This window comes from Hippopotamus amphibius, chromosome 6 (assembly GCF_030028045.1).
Source record: "Hippopotamus amphibius kiboko isolate mHipAmp2 chromosome 6, mHipAmp2.hap2, whole genome shotgun sequence".
Taxonomy (NCBI): domain Eukaryota; kingdom Metazoa; phylum Chordata; class Mammalia; order Artiodactyla; family Hippopotamidae; genus Hippopotamus; species Hippopotamus amphibius.
Window position 1 is genome coordinate 40,963,299 of NC_080191.1, and position 13,329 is coordinate 40,976,627.

Below are 13,329 nucleotides of genomic sequence, written 5' to 3' on the forward strand. Positions count from 1 at the left end.
GTAGCGGTAAGCATGTCCCTCTCTCCTGTCACATGCCCTTAATCTGCTAAATTGGTCCTAGATTTGTTAGCTTGGCTGTGATTTTTTTTTGTAATCAATGGCTAAATTTTAGTTGCTGGTAGTTTGTTTCAGAATTTTGCCTCTATGTTTAATAATTTCTTTTAATAAGTTTTTTTCATACCATCCTTGTCTGGTTTTAATATCAAGGTTGTAATGGACTTCTAAAATGAGCTAAGAAGTAGTGCTTCACCTTTTTCTCTTCTCTGAAAAAGTTTAAGTTTGGAATTATCAACCCCTTGAACTCGTCTATGAAAATAATCTGGGCCTAAGATTTTGCTCACAGAAAAATTTTAAATTTTTAATTCAATCCTTTTCATGTTTATAGCACAAGTTGGGTTTTGTTTTATTTTTTGAGTCAGTTCTGATCATTTTTATTTTCCTAGGAGCACATCTATTTCTCATAGGTTTTTAAATTTATGGCATAAACTTGTTTTCTCTCACTAACCTTGTAAAGCTACATGTGTAGTAACATCCTTTTCTCTGTTTTTTTTTCCTTGAGAAAGCCTGAAAGAAGTTAACATTTTTATTACTCTTTTAAAAACAGACTTTTCTGATATTCTCATTTGTATCTTGATTTCTCTTTCATTAATTTCTGTCTCTTCAGCTTTCTTTGGGTTATTCAGTGAGTTTGTTCTTCCCTCTGATTTCTTAAATTAGATGCTTAGCTCAATTTTTTTTTTTTTTTTTTTTTTTGCATTTTAGGCTACAAGTTTATCTCTCAGCACAATGTTACTGCATCCCAAGTTTTGACATATAGTATTTCATTTATTATTCATTTATAAGAATTTCCTAATTTCTATTAATTCTTCCTTGACTGGTTTAGAAGTGTGTTTTAAACTTTCTAAATGTATAGAACATTTTCAGTCATCTATTTACTGCATTACAGTAAGAAAATGTGATATGTATGTTACCAATCTTTCAAAAATAAAATTGAGATCTTTAAGGCCAAATGTATTCAATTCACTTCCAGAAATGTCCCATGTATTTTTAAAAACTGTAAGTTTCATGCTAATAACCCCACAAAAGTCAATTTCTATACCCCTGTAGATGTTTTTACTCTCTTTCAAGGAACTCCTGTATTTTCTTACCAGTAAAAATTGCATTAAAATAACATTTTAAAAAATGTACTTTACCCAAAAATTTTACATATGCTGGACTAGGAAGAAATCTTGTTTTTGGAAATGGAAAATTTGTCTAAATTTAAGATGAATTATTTTCTCTCTGCTTCCAGCAACCTGACCTTGATTTTAACATGGATTATATTGCATTATGATAGGATATTCAGAAGCCTGTCTCCCTCTTTTGATGTTAACAGCTTGGGGGAAATGCCTAAGTCATACTCACTTTGTAAGTCCTCACTTGCCTGAACCATAATGTTTTATTAATAGATTTCTCTTAAATGGATGAAATGCATTAATAGTAACCCTCCCTGCCAAATGGGTACACACTACTGCTCTCTTTATTACAGAAATAATTTAGTTCCTCCGAAACTTGATTTCTCTTTCAGCCTCACTAAACCTGGTATAACTGAGTGCACACTGCATAGAACCAAATCCTAAAACTCTGAACACTTTTCCCCATTAATTCAATATGTAATGAACTCTTACTCGATGTGTAGTGCTGTGTTCTCAGTCAACACAGTTGATATGCTGTTTGCCATTTTATCTTCTTGTTGGAGTTTCCATTACTCTTCTTTCACCAATAATACAGGAACACTGAAGGGGGAGAATTGTCTAAATCGGAGCTAAATATCCATAACCCAACAGCCAGGAGAAAAAGATGGGGTCATTTTTTCCAGCAAACTGTGTTACATTTTTAAATTTTATTAAACAATTATAAGAGCCTACAAGCCTAGTAATGAAAGCCATGAAGTAGAACATTCATGTCTATTATAGGAGAAGATTCAGTGACTGAATGAAATACTAGTGTTTAATAACTTGCCTTGCACTCTCCAGTAGAGATGAATTAGAATTACATAGGGAGAGAGATTAGATTGATAGGTATTTTTAAAGTGCCAGCTCTTCACTTGGTTTCAGACTAGGATTTAAAAACTAGCGTTTGAGAAGATTACAAATTCTTATTTAGGATAACTGAGACAAAGTGATTTACACCAACAAAGAGAGACAGAGACAGAGACAGAGACGAAGAGACAGAGACAGAGAGAAAATCGTGTCTCATCAGAAAGACTATGAACATTAATCTCATGTTCATAAAGTTATATAAAATGAACATCCCCAAAACTAACCTCAAAAGTTTGAGGAGGGAGAACCAATATATTTATGTTGGATGAATGAATTTGAATTTTTTTCTCTGCAGACATTCACAGAAGTATTATTGTATTAATTTTCCAGCAATTTTTATTCCATTTTACAATACAGACATTGCTTTCTGCCTATTATTTTCATGCCAAGACAGCTGAAAAGAACTTGCATTGTACTTTTTGTATTAGTCTTGATTTTCCTTTAAATTCTATTTTCAGGTTGACTCCACATAAGAATAGCATGAAACATACGGGTTTAGTTTATATACCTTACCAGAAATTGTAGTCGGGCAATTCTTGGGGGGAGGGAGGATTCACCTTCTTTGAATTCCAAAAATCTTTATCACAATAGGAAAGTGATTTGATGGTTTTTCTTCTAACCACAAGTGCACATTAAACTAGATTTCCAAATATATCCATTAAAAGGAAGAAAAGTCTACAGGCCAAAAGGAGTTTGCCTTGTTCTCTGGCCCTGGCTAATAGCAGGTGTTATTCATCCTTTCTAAATTACCAAGGGCTCACATTTCCATCTGTGTGGGTGGGCTGCAGCCTCAAGCGCTTGTTAGCACTGCCTCTGATCATTGGATGGACAAACCTGAGTTTGTGTTTTCCTGACACTGTCCTTACTTCTTCCTGCCCTTAATCACGCAGGCTCAACAAAGTCCAGGGAATGATCACCTCAGGCTGTAAGAGGGCTGCACTCCCAGGAAGCAGAGGTTTTGATCAGAGTGCCTCTCCATGATTTCCTAAACTCATCTGGGGAGATTTCTTACTTTACTCCAAAAGAAGGTTTTCATTTCTTTTCTTTCTTTTTCTTTTTTTCTTAATTTTTCAGTCGTGCAGTGAGGTGCAGCATGCGGGATCTTAGTTCCCTGACCAGGGATCACCAGGGATCAAACCCCTGCCCCCTGCAGTGGAAGCGCAGAGTCAACCACTGGACCACCAGGGAATCCCCCAAAGAAGGTTTTCATTAGCAACCAATTACACCACAATAGTTATGATTACTATCATACATTTAGAAAAGTCAAGACACAGAGGATAAATTGAAAATGCATCCTCAAGGAACTTGATTCCCTTTCCGCTGCACCTGTTATTCTTTGTTATGCAAAATGTTATTAGTACACATAGGCCATCATCAAAATATTTACACAGGCAATGAAAACATACTTAGAATGTAATAGTTTGCAAGATCCTGATTGCCTAATGACAGTTATTCCGGAATGCTACAATACACTACTTCAATCTCTGGACCACCCAGATAGAATGCTGAGGTATACTCTTCTAAATGAATAAAAACAATTGGAGTTACAAGCACAAAGATCTTTAAAACATCAAGTCATCCTTGCCAGGCTCTCTGACTGGACTCAGAAACATGTATGTTTTCATAGTGGCCTTAAATAAAAGGTCTTAACTTGATGGTGGTTTTAAAATATAACACATTTAATTTGATGAATCCATCTATTGTGTTGGGTGTTTTCATTAGACGTTTATTGTTTTATATATATATGTATATACGTGTATAGATGTATATAAATATAATTTCAGTGATATAAAAAGGAAAACATGCTAGAAGATAAATAATTCGGGGTAGTGTATTACATAGCATAACGAGTATCATCAATAATACTGTAATAGCTTTTTATGGGAACAGATGGTTATTATACATTATAGAGGTCATTTGTGTGTGTGTGTATCTAACGTCAAATCACTTTGTGGCACAACTGTAACTAACACAATATTGTATGTTAACTGTAATATAGTTCAGTAAAAAATAAAACAGTGTAAAAAATTTAAAAAAAATTTAGAAAGGAAAACATGCAATGCCTGTTTTCCAACATGTCACTGCCACAGTTATTTACTCATCCTACACAAGTGCACGCACCACATTGCCACACCTTGTAGACATATATATGTCCGTGTACATGTACTAACATACAGTATATACGTAGATCGAGTTATTTGTACAAATAACTCTGATTTGCATATCATTCTGTAGTTGTTCCCACTCCCTACAACATGGACATTTTTCTAAGTCAATACCTCAAACTTCCTCAGTTTTTAAATACTGAATAACATTGGATTAAAGGAATACACCATTGCTTATTTAACTATTTTAATTTTAATTGTTTCCAGTTTTTCCATCATAAACAACGCTGCAATGAGGCAACTCATTTTTCATAATGAATATACTTAACTTAGGGGTATCCATATTCTTCAACTCTTCCTGTCTTAGATGACAAATGTGAGTTTTTCCAAGATCCCAGAGTTACTATATTGATGCAAAGTGCTGGAAACCACTCTTTGAACTGCCACTGATGCAGTGGGAGCACAAATCAAACCAGATCCTGATTAGAAATGATACCCTCAGCTACTTTTCGCTCCCCTACAGGAACACAGGAGGTCTATGTTCTGTGCGCTAAGCTTATCCCTCTCAACACTGTTATCACTTGTTTCCACTGTATAATAAAATATTTTCTCTTACAAGGGAAACTAAAACATAAGCTTTAAATCAAATAAAAGAATTGCTACATTCATTCCCTCATTAGATCTGTATTCAGGGTGTGGTGTAAGATCAGGAAATTAAGAACCCACCCAGCTAAGGTTACTGAATTGTGGGTTGGTTGGAAATTTCCAACAATGTAATGAATTTAGTCAACTATTTGAATGGTCTGCTTAGAGACAGCAGTTGGGAATCATATATACAAGGTAACCTGCCCAGCTCCATAGAAAGAAATTAACACTGTTGGTGAAGACAAGTTATATCAGAGTCACATCACTTCATCTCACTATTTCTGGTTTTCAAAGGGAGCAGTAAAATCTCTAAAAGTTAAAGGGCTGGCAGAAAGTTGATAAAAGTATTTATCATTGTGCCATTCTTTGCTTATTGGGTTAAGTGTACTTACAGGCACCCAGGCCACCAGGACAACGGGAGGAGTCGATAAGCTACTTAGGAAAAGAAAGTACTCGGTGTCTTCTCTCTTGACCATCTCCCTGCTCTCCAACGCTCAGTTCCTGCTTTTATTCAGACACTCAGTTTCTCTCATTTGGACAATTGTAGCTGCTCCCAAACTTGCCATCATGGTCCCTCCCAATGCCATTCTGCTGCCAGAATGATTTCTTCAACACAAAACCCTGACCACGTGACTCCCTCCCTGAACTCCTTTTTTGGGGCCCCACAGCCCCCTGGTGGTGCAGTGCTCCTTAAGGGGACACTCAGGCCCTCTCCCGCCTGGCCCTGACCCTCCTCCAGCCTTATTACACTAAGTGCTTGCAGTTCTATCAACATATGAAGCTGTTCTCCCCACCTCCACGCTAACTCCCATGACCACCACCACCATCACCTTGGCACCACCCGACACCCGTCACCCAAGCCACCTGATAGACTCAAGGATAATGCTTCTTCTTCTGGTCACACAGCTCCCACCCAGGTGGAATGAGACTTCCTCCTTGGCGTCCCCTATGTCCTCACATCGTGCACCTGTAATGTTTGTCTGTTCTGCTCAAAGGCACAGACTGGGTCTTGCTCCCTCTGCACGCCTAGTCCCCAGCCCCGTGCCGGGAGCGTGGCATGCACTGCTGGCGTGATTCCATGCACCGGTGCCTGGTGGAGCTAGGGTATGAGTACAGGTCTCTTCCTTTCCTGGCATCCTCCCCACCCAGCATGGCTCCTCTGTTGTTGCCACCGTTGCTGTTGGGGAGATGACTGTGGTGGTTACTGCCGATGCCCCAGTAGTGCTGTCTCTACCGCCCTGCTCAGTTGCACTGATGCTCTTGAGCGTATGCTGTTCTTAATACTCTGGCACCGAGCCTCTCAACCTTGGATCCCTTAGCTCTGTTAGAATCACGTGGATTGATTTTGTAAAATACAGATGTCCAGGGCCTAACCCAGGCCAGTGAATCAGAACTCTTGGGGTAGACCTCAGGCATCAGCGTGCAGGGTTTTAAGTTCCTCAGGGGATGCTAGTGCAGCCTGGACTGACTGCACTGTGTGCTTTACCTGTTTTAGTTAATGGCTCCAGGGAGCTATCATTTGGGGGAAGGGGGCAAAGAATCAGGACGACCTGTAGCACCACCCGTGTGAGGAAGGGAAATAGCAGAGCACTCCACAGTGAGTTCTGAGCAGACGCAAGAGAAAGGTTGGCTCAGAAGCTTTTCTGCCTCTGGGCTTCACTCAAAAAGGATGAGCAATATGATCTTCAGGTGGGGTTTGCTTTTGTCACAGCTTATAGCACCTAATCCTGATGCCTGGCTACCGTGTGCAGATTTGAAAATATTCCCACACTTCAAATCACTGTTGACCCTTTTCTCAAGACAGTCGCTTAATTCCCCAGACATTCCTTTTTAATGACACTTCAGCATATGAGATGTTTCTTTGTTTACCTTTTTTTTTGTTTGTTTACCATTTTTTTTTCTTTGTTTAGCATTGCATCCAGCCATTTCGTAAACTAGAACTTATGGAACAACTCCCAGCAGCTCTACTCTACACAGCAATGAAAGAGTTAGTGTTAGAAACATTTATACCTTGGCTGAATTCCTCCTCACCTGTTTCCACCTCTCCATTCTCACCCCCACCTCCATCCACAGCCTCGGCCTATGCAATCCATTCTGGGCCTGTGGCCGCTACAGGGTCCACCTGCTACAACGACTTCCGGTGTGTCTGTGACATGAGCATCACCATGGGTTTAGAAGAGAAATCAAATGCCTCTGTGTGTGTCCTCAGCCACCTCCATGAAAGAACCGCTGCAACAATGCTGTTTCTTTTATATTGTGAACACAAAAATGTCTCAAAACACAAAAAGCTTCCCACTGTGGCTCTGATCTCAGTTTCCTGAGTGCAGCCCTTCACAGAGAAACAAAACGAAATGGTCTTACCTAGCAGCTGGATCTCTCCAAAAGGTCTGAAATGCTGGATTCAATTGAAGGGACAATAACTGAGCATCTATTGTTTACACTGCGAGTAGCCCACGGGGGCAGAGGGGGAAACACAAAACCTGGTCCCCACTTCCCAAGGAATCACTGTTCAGTGAGCTGGAAAGAATACACATACACAACAACATTTCAAATCTAACTAGGATACTAAGTATGATAGAGGTTTAACAAAATGCAATAAAGAACAGGGAAGAATGATTAGTTTTGACTAGAAGAGAAATAGATTGATGTATTACTTCCATTTATATCTAAATATAGTTTCTGAACAAATAAAAATCTTTTAAGATAAGTTGTTTCTCTTGTCTCTATATATTCCTTTCATTTCCTAACACACTCACAAACACACATGGCATCACAACCGTGGATTTCCTTTGAAATAGCACCATTAAGAACTTGCCATATGGGGGATGGTGGGAGGTTGGGGATTCAAGCAGTTTAAAAATAATTTGAAAAGGAGCTTCAGCCTTGGGGCATCTACAGATACCAGCACAGCAATCTGTTCTGAGAAGGAACATTTACCACTATTTTCTGCCACCCCTGAAACATGTCTTCCAAAGGTACAAATCAGGATGTGTATTATCCTGTATGTGAAATAAATTTAAAATAAAGTTCACTGAGAAATCACTTTTTGCAACATTAGCTATTTACACATATATTGTTTATAAAATATTGGAATTTGAAAATACTTTTCAGTTTTGTACAAGGAAGCCATATCCTTAAATGTCCACATATAACCAACTCTCTTTTAGACGATATTTTGGCATAGATGAAATGATTGTCATAGAGACGGCTGCCTGCAGCCCAGAGGCAGCCTCCTGTCTTGCATAATCAAATGACCAGCATAGCACAGCATCAAAGTACAGAGGACACAAGGCCCACTAACATATTTCTGTCAATTTGTTGAAATCTTCAAAAATATTGAGTTATTTAAACCTCGGAAATAAAAGCATTAGTTCTTTTACAACAGAACAAGGATGCAAACAAAGAATACAAGCCAGAGGTAAGATATGCTGCTTGGAATGCGGGCAGAGTGGGTAACAAAAATACTGAATACTGTTCATCATGACATCTTCATCAGAAAACCTGAGTAGGCCGGGTGGCTCTTTTGTTCTGGCTGGACTGTATTCTTGAAAAGCCAGTTTGCATCCATGTTAACGCTCATAAGAGTATGAGCCTATATATATGACCATATATACATAGTCAAGGATTTAACAAAAAAACACTCCTGCCAAATGCAAATAAGAGCTGGGGCTCACTGCTCAGTCTGTAGAGAATCCACTAGTGACCCTTCTTCCTCTGTCACCTTCTTTAGTTATCATTTGTTTGTATGTCTCTGCTTATTAGTATTTACGTTGCAAAGTCTACAGCATCGTCTAAAAAGAAATTGAAAGCTAGCTATTGATTTTTCCATGGGCAGAGACAATTAAGAGTTGCTTTGTTATTTTGTTACCTCAATAAAATCACAAATGACTCTTAAAGGCTTTGGAAGGCTGAATTAATTTTGTTAATCATTACACATTTTGTGTAGTTGACATATTTCATCTTTAAAGACTAAATCATCAAGGCCTAGTGGGCAGAAATTTCATCTCTTAAAAACATTACTGCTCCTTATAACAAAATCACACCTTGAATCCAGGTTGATACATCAGGATTTCTGAAATCTTATGCTTAAAAAGTGTACTTTCCCATTGAATCTTCCAAGGACTGGATGACCAGAGCAGACCTCTAGCTCCAGCTCCAACTCAGCTATAGGGATGACAAGATAGCAACACGAAACAAAGGATTATGTCTTTATAGGCAGGACCTGTTTCTCAGCTGTTCATCTGACTTTGCTTAAAATAGACCTACATTTGAATTTTCAGGATTTTTATTCACGCATTCATTGATTCACCCTGAGGAGGGAACTGAAGGCTATTTGAAAAGTCCAGTTTTAAGATTAGAAGAATGATTTTGGATGTTTTTGATGATCAGAGTGAACATGCATGGGGAGGTAAGGAAGAAGATATTAATTCACAGGCCGCTGGAAAGCTTTCAAAATGTATTTGGAACAACCAAGTCTTTGAAAAAAAAAAAACTTGTGAATTTAATAATTAACCTGCCTTGCTAGAGCCAGTGCATTTGCTTTACACTGATTTCTGGTGCAGTAAATCCATACCTGTAGTGTGCCTTATGTTCCCTCTGCAGCAAACCAGGGCCTTTTGTGTAATCAGAATGAATGGTTTATTAGCAAATACTCTTAGAGCCTCCAAAATTATTTCAATATTTTAAGTGGTTATAGAAGTTTAAAACTGTTACATTTTCAGTTTTAGGAAAGCCTGATAGAAATAGGCACAATTTGATTATAAAGTTTTTTTAAAGAAAAGTAATCTCTCATTACAATATGTTCCCAGAGGCGAATATGGCAGACTCTATGACATGGGGTCTAGAAATGCCTTGTTATTAGAATTGGAGCCTTTTTCTAATGCACTTAGAACATGCAGGAGTTTTGTCAAAGTATGTAAATAACGACCCCTCCATGAGCACTGATCAATAAGTCTCATCTTAGTCCAGTGGTTGGTGGTGGCCGCCAGGAAGCCTGAGTTGAATGAGACTCAGAGGGAACACATAGGTAAAGTCAAGAAGCCTGTCAAGTTGACAGCCAATGGCGAGGGCTGAGGCTCTCACACAATGTCCTTGTCTTCGCTGGTCTGTTCTAGTATCCAACATCTTTCATACACAATTTCTTAGTCACATGATTTAAAAGAAATTCCCTACTTCACTACATACTCATAAAGATTCTCTTTCCTTTACTACTAGATACCCATGTGCGTTGGGAGGGGTGGAGGATGATTACGATAAAAAAAATTTTAATTCTAAATACCCATAAATATTTTCTTAAAAACAAATTCTGGGGACTTCCTAGGTGGTGCAGTGGTTAAGAACCTGCCTGCCAATGCAGGGGACATGGGTTCTATCCCTGCTCCAGGAAGATCCCACATGCTGCGGAGCAACTAAGCCCATGCGCCACAACTACTGAGCCTGCGCTCTAGAGCCTGTGAGCCACAACTACTGAGCCCATGTGCCGCAACTACTGAAGCCCACGCACCTAGAGCCTGTGCTCCACAACAAGAGAAGCCACAGCAATGAGAAACCCGTGCACCACAATGAAGAGTGGCCCCCGCTCCCCACAACAAGGGGAAGCCCATGTGCAGCAACAAAGACTCAAAGCAGCCAATAAATTAATTAATTAATTTTAAAAAATTCTGAAATCCTCTGCACACTTTCTTGAAAACCAACTTTAAAAATTAAAATAAAAAAAAAATCTTTTAACACTTCAGATTATTCCTCCTATCTTTCATGATTTCCCCCCCACCCGGACTATAGTTATGTGTTTACTGGTACCAAACTGTTTCCCTTCAGTGGAATACTGGGAAAGCTTTAACTTGGGGTTATATGGAGGTGAATAGTGCGTGGTTTCTGACCTCAAGAAGCTCACCATCAAATGCAGATAGATACACACAGCAAATAATTGCATTACCACATGTGCAATGATAAACCGTGGGCACCAAACAGCCCAGTGAAGGGAGGTGGAGAAAAGAGAGAGCATCAAAGAAGGCTGCTTGGAGGAAAAGGCATGTGAACTGATCTCCAAAGGATGTATCACACTCCATAGGCTGTGCATTACCCAAGAAGAAAGCAGAATCCTTTTCCAACTTTCAAGTTCCCTGGGTTCTCGCTCTGCCTCCTTTCTTCATCTTCTCCTGGGTTCTAGCCTTTACCTCTTCCTGCCTTCCTCCTTGCTCCAGCACCGATAGCATTCTTAGCTTTTCTGGTTCTTCTTCATGTCTAAGGGCTACTGGAATGCTCTGCCCTGTGTCTGGAGCTTCCCTCTACATCAGGTTCGCTCTTAGCACTTCTTTAAAGCTCAGCTCAAGTATTAGTTTCTCAAGGAAAACTTCCTTAGGTGTCTTTCGGATGCTCCCAACACCCAACACTTACCCTTTGTTGCATCCATCAACATTTTAATTAATAATGAATTGTGCAATTGGTTGCTTGCTTTCTCTTCTCCCTGAAAAAACATAAGCTCCATGAGAGCAGGTACCGATTTATATTTTCTTAAATTCTCTCTGAGCACACGGCAGAGGGTAAGACACAAAATAGACAATCAATGGTTATTTCGTGGTGCCACTGTTTAGACAAGAGGTGATGAGAATATGAACTAGAGCAATGGGAGGTCGGGGAGCGGGGAGGGTCTGGACAGAACTCTACCATGCACACTAACAGAGCCAGCTCATCTATTTGATGGGGGAGGAAGGAAAAGATGAGGAAAGGATGACTCATGGGTTTACTGTCTACTTATCACTTTGGCTTGCCAATCATTAAAAAGTAGTGCCTTGTATAACTCTCTATTATTTCATTTAAAACACACCCATAGCAATTTATTTATTGTTTTTCGATGTTTCACATGGGGATTTGAGAGTTATATGTAGAGTTATATATTAATAGGTTAGTCTTTAGACTGAAGCACCCTATCTTTGCTTTGGTCCACACCCAAATATTCAGTCAATCTGACCACTTTCCAACTTCCAAATAGTGAAAGAATTCATAGTAATCACGATGCCCAGTGTGGAGGGGACTCAGAGTGATGCTCTGTGAAAACTGTCTCCGCGCCACCTTATTCTCTTTCTTTGTCTCTCTCTGTCTCTCTGTCTCACTCTCTCTCTCTCGCATCCCTTCTTTACTCCTTCTCCCTCTACCTAAGAGAGAGCTACACTGTGAGGCTGTGACTTCGTCTGAACTATGGAACACGATCAATTCCATTGTTCTCTCTAAGCCTGAGTTTGATATAAAGAAGACTTATAGTTTCTCCTTTCCCTTCCTCAACCTCAGGGCCGTCTCAGCCAAGAATGAACATAAAATGGGACCATTTAAAGCCTACCACAGTCTATTATGTTCCTGTGCAGAGAAAGGCCGAATAAAGCTTGGGGCTGGGAGGTAATACATTACAATGCATTTTCTAGTATCTCAAATATTTCTTCCCAATCCATATCCTTTCCCCCAAACCACCTACCGTAGCTCTAGTATTTGTGGTTTCAATGTATATATCTATCCTTATCCTATGCAGGTATTTTTGGTCAGGAGTTTAAATCTCAAGTAGAGTTTTCCATCTTTGGAGGAGCAACTTGTCACATAATAAAGGGTCTCTCCAAGTTCTCAACCTATAATCCTGGAGGAATTTCAGTAAACATTTATGTAACTAGAGAAATATACCAAATATGAGGTGTATCTCCTTAACTGGAAGAAATCTGACTTGCCTTTCGGAGGCTTAGGATAACCACCATTTACTTAAGTGGAAAGAATGCGTATGTTTGACCCAATTGATAAAGAAGCCCTGGAATGTTCTTAAATCCCTAAGCGACTTGGCTGCATAGTACAGGACTCCCATGGAATTGTCCGATTGGATCTACTCAGTCTATCAACTGAGAACTGCCTGGTGCCGATTCTTACTTTACTTTCTTTTGTTGTTGCCATTGCCTGTCCTCTCTCTGTCTCTCTCTCTCTCTCTCTCTCTCTGTCTGAAATGATTCCTAAAGTTTTCTTTTTTAAAATAAAAAACAGAAATTTATTTCTCACAGTTTTGGAGGCTGGAAGTCCAAGACCAAGATGCCAGCAGATTAGGTGTCTGGTGAAAGAGAGTCTGTTTCTTGGTTCATAGATGCCTGCCTTTTTGCTCTGTCCTCAGTGGTGGAAGGGGCAAGGGGACTTGCTGGAGTCTCTTTTATAAGAGCACTAACCCCATTCATGAGGGCTCCACCCTCATGACCTAATCATTTCCCAAAAGCCCCCATCTCCAAACACCATCACGTTGGGGGTTAGGTTTCAACATAAAAATTTAATGGAGACACAAACATTGTTTTATTTTTCTTCAACATTCAATAATTCACTAATTTCTATTGCAACACACCCATGACTAAAAAGGCTACTCATCAGTGCTGGAACCCAGAGTCTAAGACATGTAAACAGCACCTTCACCATACAGAGCTCTATGTAATGTCCAAGTTGAGGAGGTAACCATGGCGATGACTTGCATAAACAAAACA

The 13,329-nt window shown here is 39.4% G+C and overlaps 1 long non-coding RNA gene across 2 annotated transcripts in view; it reads right to left on the minus strand.

Moving 5' to 3' along the window:
* The window catches only part of LOC130855474 (uncharacterized), a 33,937-nt gene extending 20,968 nt beyond the window's left edge, over positions 1 to 12,969 (minus strand). Inside the window, exons 1-3 of one of the 2 annotated variants that reach the window (XR_009054323.1) lie at positions 12,863 to 12,969; positions 11,228 to 11,297; positions 1,420 to 1,775 (exon numbers count right to left, since the gene is read on the minus strand). This is a non-coding gene — a long non-coding RNA (uncharacterized LOC130855474). Of the gene's footprint in view, positions 1 to 1,419; positions 1,776 to 11,227; positions 11,298 to 12,862 lie in introns of those variants that run through there. The other variant, XR_009054324.1, reaches the window with a different exon arrangement.
* Positions 12,970 to 13,329: the final 360 nt, after the last annotated feature.